This window comes from Lampris incognitus, chromosome 14 (genome assembly GCF_029633865.1).
Source record: "Lampris incognitus isolate fLamInc1 chromosome 14, fLamInc1.hap2, whole genome shotgun sequence".
Lineage (NCBI taxonomy): Eukaryota > Metazoa > Chordata > Actinopteri > Lampriformes > Lampridae > Lampris > Lampris incognitus.
Window position 1 is genome coordinate 21,758,394 of NC_079224.1, and position 13,022 is coordinate 21,771,415.

Here is a 13,022-nt window from a genome sequence, read left to right on the forward strand (position 1 = left end):
GGACAGTAAGCCCCATATGGTTCAAAACTCTTGTGGTAGATCCACTGTTCATGTCTGTCTCTCACACGAACGAGGCTGATTCACATGGCGGGCCAAGTACCAACCTCCCCCACGCACGAAAATCTCGTCCCCTGTCAATGCCTATATCTCTAGCCCCTCCTTCACATGCACACGCACACACACACACACACACACACACACACACAAGTAGTTATTATCTGGCACATCAATTCAGATGCCCTGCATTCTAAGCAATTAAGGTTAATTTATCTCTCCATCATTCCCTGTTAATGAGCTGCTGAATGATGAGGGCTGAGTGGTACTCGCACTCAAAGCATCTCTTATATTGCTCCTCTAGATTACCAATATATATATATATATATATATATATATTTATTTATATATATATATATTTTTATTTTTTTTTGCATTGAGAAAACATTTCCAATTCCAGTCGCTGCTTCATTTGGACTTTAAAATCAGCTTACAACCAATTTTAGCCCTCATCATCTCGGGAGAAAGACCGAAACACCTTCGTCTTGCTCAGTTACCATGATCTTGCTTGCTTCCCTTCAGTCCCTGGTCAGTCTCGTAATATGCCCGCCATGCATTCCTTATCACTCCCATGCTTTAGATCTTTAGAGCTCTGTTCAATATATTGGCTAATTACTAATTAATAAGGATGTTACAAGATGCTCGAGGTATCTAGAAGCTGCTACTTTCTGATCACATGCTCGTTTATAAAATTCTCTATCAGAGACGAATGCCTTAATTTTGACAGTGTACCCTGAGCTGAATAAACAAACAGAGCCATGGAGAATGGAGCTGTAGTACAGATCCTTCTCTTTCAAGCAGGCTGGAGATGTATCGGACCAACAGGGTTATCTCATTTGACCAGTTGAGATGTTCAAATGATAGATAAAATGGTTTGTTTTAATATCTATGTTCACATGTTTGCTTAGGATAGTTGTTGGACATTAACTGATACTGACTACAAGCCCAATGTGGTCATGTATGGCTAAATTAAGTTAAAAGAACTTAATTTGGGGTGTGCGTGTGGCGTGGTGGTCTATTCCGTTGCCTACCAACACGGGGCTCGCCGGTTCGAATCCCTGTGTTACCTCCAGCTTGGTCGAGTGTCCTTACAGACACAATTGGCAGTGTCTGCGGGTGGGAAGCCGGATGTGGGTATGTGTCCTGGTCATTGCACTAGCGCCTCCTCTGATCAGTTGGGGCGCCTGTTTGGGGGGAGGGAGAACTCGGGGGAACAGCGTGATCCTCCCATGCACTACGTCCCCCTGGTGAAACGCATCACTGTCAGGTGAAAAGGAACAGCTGGTGACTCCACATGTATATGAGGAGGCATGTGGTAGTCTGCAGCCCTCCCTGGGTCGGCAGAGGGGGTGGAGCAGCAACCGGGACAGCTCGGAAGAGTGAGGTAATTGGCCAAGTACAGTTGGGGAGAAAAAGGGGGGAAAATCTCCCCCCAAAAAGAACTTAATTTGTGAAAACTTTGAGAAATAAAATTAGCATCAAAGATGATCAAATCAGTTTACTTTAGAAAAAAATATTTAAAACTTCGCTGTAAAGTCTTGCTTAAAGTGCAAAGTGTGAGTTAGGAAAGGAGTCACCAGGCAAATGTGTGGTTTTACAAATATAGCCAATTTCTTACAGTCCCTTTCAATTTCTACATCCGTCATTGTATTTGAAGTTTTCTGAAAGGCCTTGTTGTGATTTCCCTTATGTGTTAAAAAAAAAACTAAATTGTGGTCCAAACATCTGGACTGTAATAGTACTACAGGCATGTAGCAGGAACAATTTATCTATCATCTCCCAGAAAATTGTTGTTTTGTCAGGCTACCAATCCACCTCTGCTGCGTAAATGTCTGCTGATGAGGTTCTGTGGGGCCAGGTCAGGGCATGCCCCCCCCCCCCCGCAGTGGCACTTCTGCTTACACAAAGCTGTACCTCTGGTATTCTGGTCTCAGTCACAACACAACACACATCTCACTCCACTTGGAGCCAAAAAACTGAAAAAGAGGTATAAAGTCAAGTCAAGTCAACTTTATTTGTATAGCCCTTTATCACAACTTACAAATTTGCCTCAAGGGGCTTTACAGCAACACAACATCCTGCCCTTAGACCCTCGCATCAGATAAGGAACAACTCCCTAAAAAAAAAAAAAAAAACCTTCAACAGCGAGAAAAAATAGGAAGAAACCTCAGGGTGAGCAACAGAGGAGGGATCTCTCTCCCAAGACAGACAATGTGCAATGGATGTTGTGTTTACACAATTTACAGAATAGAATATTGGAAGAGGATAACAAAATTATAATGGAGTTATAAGATATATGAAGAATATGATGAGGAGGATGCCAAGCAGTGTCCAGATGCCACTGGAACAGCCCAGGACCTGAGCCACGTAACCAGCATCACCATGTTAAAATAATAATAATAATAATAATAATAAAAATAATAAAAATAATAATAAATAGTCACATCTTAGTGAGAGAAGGATATAACATTGAAACAGGATAACAAAATTATATGAATTTATAAGATATATATAAAGAGAAAATGTGATGAGGGGGATGCCAAGCAGTATCCAGGTAGTGACCACCATCACCATGGAGACCTGGGAGAAGGACAGACTGCACATGCACACAAGGGAGACTCACATCACACCATTCGCACAGACAGAAAAAGAGAAAGGAGAAGACATCATTCAGAGAGAGAGAAAAGACATGTGAGAGAAGAGAACAGTTTGCAATAATCAATTATCTATAAAGACATAGAAAGTGAACTTTGAGGTCAGCGTATTAATGGAATAGGTTAATTTCACGATGATTTGAATATGACATCATGGACATCAATCTCTGGGGATCATCACCTGTTTATTGTTCATGAAATATTTCATGGTGACGTTTCAGGTCCAAGTGGTTGGCTGCCTTCAGTGACCAGCAAGACTGCGTACAAAGCATTGGCTTGTGCCTGCAGCAACCTGCTTTTCATCATTGCAAATATTCTCTGTGCTGGCCTCCCACATGCTGCAGGCACCCATTCGCTGCAAAACATGTTCAAATGACAGCTAATTCTTTGGTTTGTGTGTTGGAGTTGTAAGAGTTACAAACAGTCAAATTAAAACACAAGCTTTTTTAAGAAATTGATCCTCTGGAGGACAGCGTCATCCTTCCACAAACCAGAAGCAGAAGAGACAGATACCAGTTCATCTTTTCTGATATTGCGTTCCACATATGTCGATGGAGTCACATGAAAGGAAACATCACATTTGTGGAAAATTGCCTGCTGTTTCTTATTTAACTTATAAGTGATCAGAGTATCCGGCAAATTTAGATTGTGGTCTCTGTAATACAACAGTGTGTTACTTTGTGTTGTGTGCCAAGCACCTTCTCCCGCTAGTCAATCTAACTGTATGTTATCATCCCACATTGAAGTTGCCCCTCTATCAGATGAGACACAGCAGCTTCATACACTCTATTTCACACTGTTAGAGAGATGTAAGGAGGCCTTTAAGGAGGATTCACGGTCTTATGTACTTCATCGACATTGGAGGCATTTGCAGGGAGGCTGTGACGGTATGATAAGGCAGTATGAAACGTTTAGCATCCCAACGTTTTTAAAGCCAAGCCAGATTACTCTGGACAGGGAACAAATCTTATCCACCCAGCTCAAGAGATGAGAGATGGTCCTCTCCCTTTCCACAGAGCATCCTCACTGGCTTTAACACCCTCGCTGTGTTTCAACATCCTTTCCCAAACAACATCGATCTGCATTCTCTTATTCTCACATTTTGTTTTTGTTTTTTGTTTTTTTCCTCACAGTGGAAAATATATTTCGCCATGAGAAATGATTAAACAGCCCTCTGTTCAGCGCTGTCCACTCGATAATAATTACTCAGTGTTGTTGCTGATGTGAGAAAACACAAGCAGTACTTTTATCGTCTCATTCGGCGACGTTCCTGCTGGTCTAACCCCACAAACCTTTGCACAATTGAGGAAGAAAGAAATACGGAGAGAAAGGCAACGAGAGAGTCAGAGACAGACAGGAAGTGGAGGGAAGACAAATAGTGAAAGAAGGAGAATGACGGGAAAAGACTGAGAGCAACGGCGACCCAGCAATACTGATTTGATTTCACATTTTCATTTACCGGCTGTTTGCCCTCTCTAATATGAAACAGTTTGTCATGGGAGAAATACCCCAAATATAGGTGTGCCAAGCTTGTAGCTTCATACCCAAGAAGACTTGAGGCTGTAATCGCTGCCAAGGGTGCCTCAACCAAGTACTGAGTAAAGGGTGTGAATACTTATGTACATGCAATATTTCAGTTTTTCATTTTTAATAAATTCTACAAAACCTTTTTCACATTGTCATTATGGGGTATTGTAAGTAGATTGATGAGAAAAAAAGGAATTTAATCCACTTTGGAATAAGGCTGTAACATAACAAAATGTGGGGAAAGTGAAGGGGTGTGAATACTTTCCGGATGCACTGTATATCACACAAAATAAATAACAGCAAGGCAGCGCATAATATCCACAAACTATCATTTTTTAAATCAAAGTTTATTACAGTTATTGAGTGCCATGACCGTTTCTGAACACTTTGGGGCCCTAAGCGACATCTTACAGTGCCCCCCAACCCAAACCACTGTCATTTTAACCTTTCTTCTTCTTTTCTTCTTTTTTTCTTTTTTTTTTGCTGCCCCCGTAAGGGCCTGCCACAGCGGATCATCCATTTCCATCCCTTCCTGCCCTCTGCATCTTCCTCTGTCACACCAGCCACCTGCATGTCCTCTCTCACCACATCCATAAACCTCCCCTTTGGCCTTCCTCTTTTCCTCTTCCCTGGCAGCTCCATATTCAGCATCCTTCTCCTAACAATCTTGTAAAAATTCCACTGTCATCTCTCTTAAACATCTCCATGCCTCCACAAGTATGTCATTTTAACCCTTAACAGATGCAATATGCGTCCAAATTCACATCCCTTCTTCTCGGTTGAATTGCTAAAGAAGTATTCATCACAGTGAGGGAAGCCGGATGTGGGTACGTGTCCTGGTGTGTGTCAGCCCTGTGAACGCCTGGTGGCCTGTTCAGGGTGTCTCCCCGCCTGCCACCCAATGACTGCTGGGATAGACTCCAGCATCCCCGCAACCCTGAGAGCAAGATAAGAGGTTTGGATCATGGATGGATGGATCACAGTGAGGTGGGGCACATATCATGAAATGGCATGACTTGAGCTTTCCAACATTACTAGTCGCTTGTCTATGCAATGAAGTGTTCGCAAGAAAAATAATTTTGAATTTACATCAAATTTAATCATAATTACAATCTGCATACAGCTCTGCGTCCATCTCCACACCCGTCACTCTTTTTTAATTACTCATGAACTCCTCGTTGCATAAATATGGAACACATATCACAAGAAAGAGCGGAACTGGAGCTTTGTAATGATGCTAATCACTTATTTGTACATACTGAAGAAATCACGTTATGATGACAGATCAAACTTCTGGAAAGTCATCCATCAATCCATCCATTATCCAAACCACTTATCCTGTTCTCAGGGTCGAGAGGATGCTGGACCCTATCCCAGCAGTCACTGGGCGGCAGGAGGGGAGACACACCACCTGACTGCTTGCCTGGGGAGACTGAAAAGTAATATCTTTACTAATTTCATCACCCATTTTCATACTCTTGCTTCTTGGTTGAATAGGTCACAAAATCCCCATCGCTTCACAGCGTACCACATACCAAACTAAACAGCGGCACTTAGCCTCTCCAATGATGCTGGTTGTTTCTCTGTTGTCGAGTAATCCAGTTTTGAAATTATAGCAAATGTCTACATTGTCTCCAACGTAGGGCTGACATTATATCCCACTTCGTATGAAAGATAAACACAAAATAATGTGTTCGCTTTTCATTGCAATGATTTAAAGGTTGCGGTCAAAAGACATGCACAGGTCAGCTGTGCACAAGTAGGCTCAAGCACAAATGTACAAACACAGGTAACCTCAACTCACTTCAGGTCAGTCATAGTGTATCCCACCATCACGGTTCTGATTATTGCCACACTTGTGAAAAGATATCTCTACTGCCAGCATTATACGGTGAGATACATGTAAAAACATAAAAGTTTCATAGGTGCAATCTTCTTTTTTTTCCCCTTGATATAAAGGCTAACATTAAAAAAAATCTACAAGTATTCTCATATCAAATGATAGATGATCTGGACAGCCTGTTCTGGAAAAACAAAAACAAAAAACGAAGATACAGCATGCATGGTTAGCTCCTATAATGACCAGGGCTCATAGTGGGCTGGTATTCACTGTTAGCAGTACTGGCACTTTTACATTTTACTCTTTTGCATACCATGACTTTTACTTACGCACCAGCACTTCTCACAAGCTCTTTTCTACCCTCTTCATATCAGGTTCTCTGGGAGACTCATAATGGCCGTACATAAACTACATTACACTGGGGGCACTATGTGATGCTCACCTGTTCCCATTCTCACCTGCCTACTTTTCTTTGTCGGCGGCTAGTCTAAGTAACGTTACATTGGATATGTGGGTATGTGTCCTGGTCACTGCACTAGCGCCTCCTCTGGTCGGTCAGGGTGGGTGCCTGGTCGAGGGGTAGGGGGAACTGGGGGGAATAGCGTGATCCTCCCACGAGCTATGTCCCCCTGTTGAAAACCTTCGCTGTCAAGTGAAAAGAAGTGGCTGGCGACTCTATGTTGGAGTATCATGTGGTAGTCTGCAGCCCTCGCAGGATTGGTAGAAGGGGTGAAGCAGCAACCGGGACGGCTCGAAGGAGTGGGGTAATTGACTGGATACAATTGGGGAGAAAAAGGGGGGAATTTTTAAAAAAAAAAAAGGAATGTTACATTGACCTTACAATAATAGCCGGAAGGACAACTGGACATGGAGTATGATGATGCAGAGGGGCTTAGTTTGTGTGAACACTAAAAGGAGAGAGAAGAGAACGAAATGGATTTTGTCAGGAATACAGGGAACTAAAGGCTTCGCGGCCTGAGGACTTCATTGCACCACACACTGTACATAGCTACTGTACATAGTCAAATAGTTTTTACTCTAATAATTGAAATGGTTGTCCCCTTGATTAAATAAATTTATGTTGTGAACATGGGCAGCACGGTGGTGCAGTGGTTAGCGCGGTCTCCTCACAGCAAGAAGGTCCTGGGTTTGAGCCCCGGGGTAGTCCAAACTTGGTGGGTCATTCCGGGTCGTCCTCTGTGTGGAGTTTGCATGTTCTCCCTGTGTCTGCGTGGGTTTCCTCCGGGGGCTCCGGTTTCCTCCCACAGTCCAAAGACATGTAAGTCAGGTGAATTGGATACTAAATTGTCCCTAAGTATGAATGGGTATGTGTGGATGTATGTCAGCCCTGTGATGGCCTGGTGGCCTGTCCAGCGTGTCTCCCCGCCTGCTGCCCAATGACAGCTGGGATAGGCTCCAGCATCCACGCGACCCTGAGAGAAGGATAAGCAGTTCAGATAATGGATGGATGGATGTTGTGAACATCAGCAATATCCCCTAGTTTCTTTTATTCACTGTAGAAATTCTGAATGCAATAATGATTTGCTGATGCCGGCCAATACACAAGCCAACATGTGAATTGGGGGGGGGGGGGGGGGCATGTGGCTCATACCACATGGCCACACGGTCACAACCACACCGGTGTAACAGCCCAAGATATACCCCCTGGCCAGGCTATACCCGGGATTAAAGTGGGCTAGCCTGTTTTATACCCCAGATATATTATTGGCTAGTCCAGTTTATACCCCGGAGTATTATTTAGGCTAGGCTATTTCATACCCTTCTAAACCAGATTATACCCCCGACACTCAGATACACAAAATAATCAAGGATAAATTATTCAATTTTGATTTTATTTCACGGGCTAATGACACAACCTTATAAACTATCATACAACAGCTAGTGCCAACCATCTGGAGCTGTGATGAATCTTGAATAAAATGGAGGCTATAAAATAAAATAAAATGCTATGTTAGTGAATCATACTAATCAATAAAGGGTGCCAGAGCCCCTTTGTTCTCTCTCTTATGGTCTTGCCATTGTAACCTATGTTTGGACTGGGTACTTGCAGTTTCTTGTCTTTGCCCTGCAAATACTCTGCTGTGAAACTTCTTGCAACTTGAAAGTCTGTGACCATTAGTTGTACACTGAGGAAGAAACCATCTTCTGAGCATGAAGAACTTTTAACTCAAATAACTACCAGCTCTCAGGACTCTGAACCAATCTAGATTGCTTGACATAACTGCAGTGCTAAGTTCTCTTAACCCCACCAAACGCTAACAAGCGTTCAAACAGTCTGACAATAACCCGATTGCACCGCCCTCCGGCTTCAACAAGGACTCACCAGTGGGTGGCCCCTGCTTCCAAACCAAGTGTTCCAATGTCATCCACGTGTCTCTTACATGCTCCTCGAGCCAGCACAATGCATCCAAACATAAGGTTGCTTTGCTAACTAATCAAGTGCAGATTTCAGTGAATCATGAGCTAACAAAACATATATCTAAACACTGGTTACAGCACTGACGTGCTCTGACACATTCTCAAGATGAAATGCATGATCTGTCAAGCTCTCGAGACTAAAACTGATGGGATTTGTTAGCCACTGCATTGACTGGCAAACCTTGGTATATACTGCAACATCACCCCAACAAACTGGCTATGGCCATGACCTCAGCATCAGTTGCCCATACTCCATCCTGTGATATTCCAGAGACAGTCACATAGTCATTAACGTTCTGGTTCAGGTAGTGTTGGAGCTTCATATTGATGTCAGTGTTCACGTGCTGCACAACTCGATCTCGGATGATACCATGGCTCTCCTCTGATCCTGTGAGTATATAACTGATGGATCCGAAGTAGCAGTTGCCATTGCCTTTAGTCTAGTACATTCATCTTGGCTGCGATGGTTCAGAGGGTCGGCCAAAGTGTACAGACTTTGTTGATGTCAGACCCAGCTCTGCTGCCAGGTTCTTTCAGGCATTGTTGGGGAGTGGGCTGAACATCCTTGTCGACTTGTTTTTGTTTTTTGTTTTTTGCTGGCGTATTTTCGTTGTGTCACTGATCTTGTCTAGCTCCTCCATTGGTCTCTTGGGTTGCTGGGTTTGTCCTCTATGGTGTCACAGGGGCGGTCAGGAATGGTTGGGTGCTCAAGGTCTTGGGGAACATCTGATGATGATGTGGCATTTGTGCAAATCTTGTAGGTGTTACTTAGGATCTTGTCGGTTTTACATTACACAAAAAACAGTTCCTGCGGCAAATCATCACATGGCAATTCCTATCTACAGTTATTAAAAATACAAAATTAAAGCATTCACTGTACCGCCACCTAGTGGTGCAGTTCCATGATATTGAGGCGCATGATAAAGCGGAGGTGTATTACATACATGTAAACTTTCAAATCTCTATCACCTTCCTAGCATATTAGCTTGTGGCTACCTAATAACTGTTTTTAGCCCTTTTAGCTAAGATAATAAATATTTTAGCTTAAAAACATCAGAAATGACAGAAAACTTGCTTTTTAACAAATATATTTTCACTAGTAACCTTCCTAACCTTGAGCTACCAATCTGAAGGACGTTTGCATGCATTAACATAGTTTGATCGATAGGCGATCAAGAGACTGAGAGAGAAATGTCTACTCACCATGCTTGCTGAAATTACTGCATGTCAAGACAAAATGACTACAGAACACTGAGTTGCACATACAACTGTTAGAGTTTTGAAATAGTGCCCTCTGTAACCCGGGGTGGGGGATATAATATGGACTAGAGGGGTACAGTCTGGCCTAGCCCAAAATATACCCCGGGGTATAAACCAGACTGGGCTATTTTATACCCCGGGGTATATTTTAAACTAGGCCAGACTATAGCCGGGTAGCTATAGTTTGGCGGGGGGTTTATCTGGCCTGCTACACCAGTCCGATTCGAGCTGGCGACCTTTGTTGCACGTCATACCCTTCTCTCTCGTTTCCTGTTTACCTCTCCACTGCCACTGTCTAATGGGTAAAAGGTAAAAATAGTAACAACAAAAAAATAAAACTTGAATAAGGGGAGTAGCCTACTGGCACTTATGTTTTTCCATTTCAAGCACTGATAATGACCAAGATATGAGCTTAGAAGTAAAGGTAGTGAAATTGCCCAGAAACTAGCATAGGGGTTATAACAATAAATAACAATATACAAGATTTTTTTTTAGAAAATGAAATTACACAAATATTAGTTATAGAGTGTCTTTATGCATGCTCAATAATCCACGTAAGAAAATCAAAGAAAGATGAATCAGTTCATCTGGACACAACATTTACTGACAGATACATTTCATCACTCATCTCAGGGACCTTTTCAGATTCCGAAGAGGTCCCTTAGATGGATGGATGGATCGACTGGATGGGCTTAATGGGATTCATGTCAGGGTAACTGTCTATGGCAGCTAAACAAGAGTTAGATATTTATGTGGGGAAGATGTGTGGTTACATTTGTATTGTTTCTCAAAGTTGGTGCTGTATGGTAGGATATCTTTAATTACAATGGGGTCATTAAGATGTGATAATATATTATTGTGGTGGGTGGCTACGATCTTTACCCAATATGATCTTTGAACTTGCGTGAACTGGAGGTACAAGGTCCAACTCATTGACGTCAAGGGGCAGGATTTGACATGCCTGGCACCACTTTTTAGATTTACCTATGTGTATGTAGTCTGGTGGCACCATCGACATCATGTTACATACTATGTCAGTATTATAGATTCCTTATAACATCCTGACTGTATTTATTTTTGGCATACTTGAGCACAAACCACCCATTTAAAGCTACACTATGCAAGTTTGGTGGTAGCGTACCAACACAGGGATCGCTGGTTCAAATCCCCGTGTTACCTCCGGCTTGGTCGGGCATCCCTACAGACACAGTTGGCCGTGTCTGCAGGTGGGAAGCCAGATTTGGTTATGTGTCCTGGTCACTGCACTAGCACCTCCTCTGGTCGGTCGGGGCGCCTGTTCGGGGGGGCGGGGGAACTGGGGGGAATAGCGTGATCCTCCCAAGCGCTCTGTCCCCCTGGCGAAACTCTTCATTGTCAGGTGAGAAGAAGCGGCTGGCGACTCCACATGTATCAGAGGAGGCATGTGGTTGTCTGCAGCCCTCCCCGGATCGGCAGAGGGGGTGGAGCAATGACCGGGACGGCTTGGAGGAGTTGGGTAATTGGCCAGTTGACCAATTGGTAATTGGAGAAAAAAAGGGGAAAACATCAACAAAACAAAAAAAGCTTGGCGGTAGCGGTGATTGTTGGCTGCGAGTAGTATTTCTGCTGTGGAATAAAGTAATGAATGTTTGATGCTGAAACGTCTATTTTTTCATATTTATTTATTTATTTATTGTCTACCGCTGTGTAGAACAACCAAGCTGGTCATTATGACCGTTTCGGATTTTGAAAGTTTAATAACGTTGTGGAAAAAAGGTACAGACCTGCCGCTCTCTGAATTCTCCTAAAACTGCATATATTTGCGTTAAACGAGTTGTAGACCAATTACACAAAAAAATTAAGAAATTATAAGCTCTACCTAAAACGACCATGAAATGACCGCTCGTAATTTGTGCGTGATCGTGCGCGTCATGTCACTATTTATGACGTGTTTTGGTCGCATCATTTCCTTCGTGAAGTTCATTGCTCTGTCCTAGAAAAAAACTAGCCTTCCCCAGTGCAGAGAAATGGTCTAAATTTGACTTTTGATTATTGCCAACATGTCTGCAGACGCCGTTACAGACGCATCATGACTACCATCGAGGCGTCGCAGTATTTTCAGTCGCTGGACAGCGGCCATTTTAAATTGTTTGAAAAATAGTATTAAAGTTGTTAAACTTTTAATTTTTGGTGTCAGTTAGTTTCCTAACAGACATACTAACATATGTAATGCATTAATATCTCAATTGGGTATTTATCTGTACAGAATATAGAGTTTAAAAACCGTGGCGGTCAAAATGACTGCCCACAGTCGTTCTGGTACTTTTTAAGTTCCGGTCGTTGTTTGGGACTGTTTCAATATATGTTTTTATTTTTTACATTTCACGTTTAATAGACCTTGTTACGTTTGTTAGATTAGCAATATGTGTTTTCTGTTTTGTTTTTCAGGTAATATTTTCACTTTTTCAATTTTGCTATTCAAGTTCGACCATGTCTCTCTGAAGTTTAAATTGTTTAAAAATAGTATTATAGTTGTTAAAGTGGTAATGTTGGTGTCGGTCATTTCCTAACAGACATGCTAACATGTGCAATGCATTAATATCTCAATTGGGTATTTATCTTGACAGAATATAGAGTTTAAAAACCGGCAGTCATGTTGACCGCCCATGGTCGTTTTTGGTAGAAGCGAAATCTTAAATCAGGTTAACACAGTCTGACTTCCTACAGAACAAATTGCAGCCATTGGGGATTCAGTACACCAAGTAGTTTGGCTGCTAGAGCCTCGAATGAGCCTGTGCAACCAGCCCTCTTGCAGTCTTCTCACATATCACGTAGTATACTGTCAGTAATAAACAAAGAGCGTGCTACTTGCACACTAAGGAAGGACAAGTGCTAATTTCGCATTTTCAGTAGTTTTAGATAGATCGATACATGGCAGTGGATTAAAAAAAGAACAGATGACGCAGCGTCAAGCCTTTGTTAAGGTATGCCTCGCAATGAGTGCTGCTACAGTGCCAAACTTGCAGAGAATAGCTTTAATCCCTGGAAAAGATCTTAGCCTGGGGCTTTGGTTTAGAGAGGATCTTGTTCTGCATTTTTTGGTACTCCAGCATGATAAGGGCTGGTGGGTCACCCATGACTGGGTCTTTTGTTAGCTCATTGTTTGTTTGTTTTTGTTTTGTTTTTTGTTTTTGTTTTTTTGGGGGGTGAAGGGGTAGATTGGAAAGTTTCAGACAAGAAATCTATTTCAATGCTCTCATGGTTTTATG

General features: G+C 42.5%; 1 protein-coding gene across 1 annotated transcript in view; it reads left to right on the forward strand.

The window, feature by feature from the left end:
• The window catches only part of slc1a7a (solute carrier family 1 member 7a), a 58,101-nt gene that overhangs the window by 26,471 nt on the left and 18,608 nt on the right, over positions 1-13,022 (forward strand). The window lies entirely within an intron of this gene.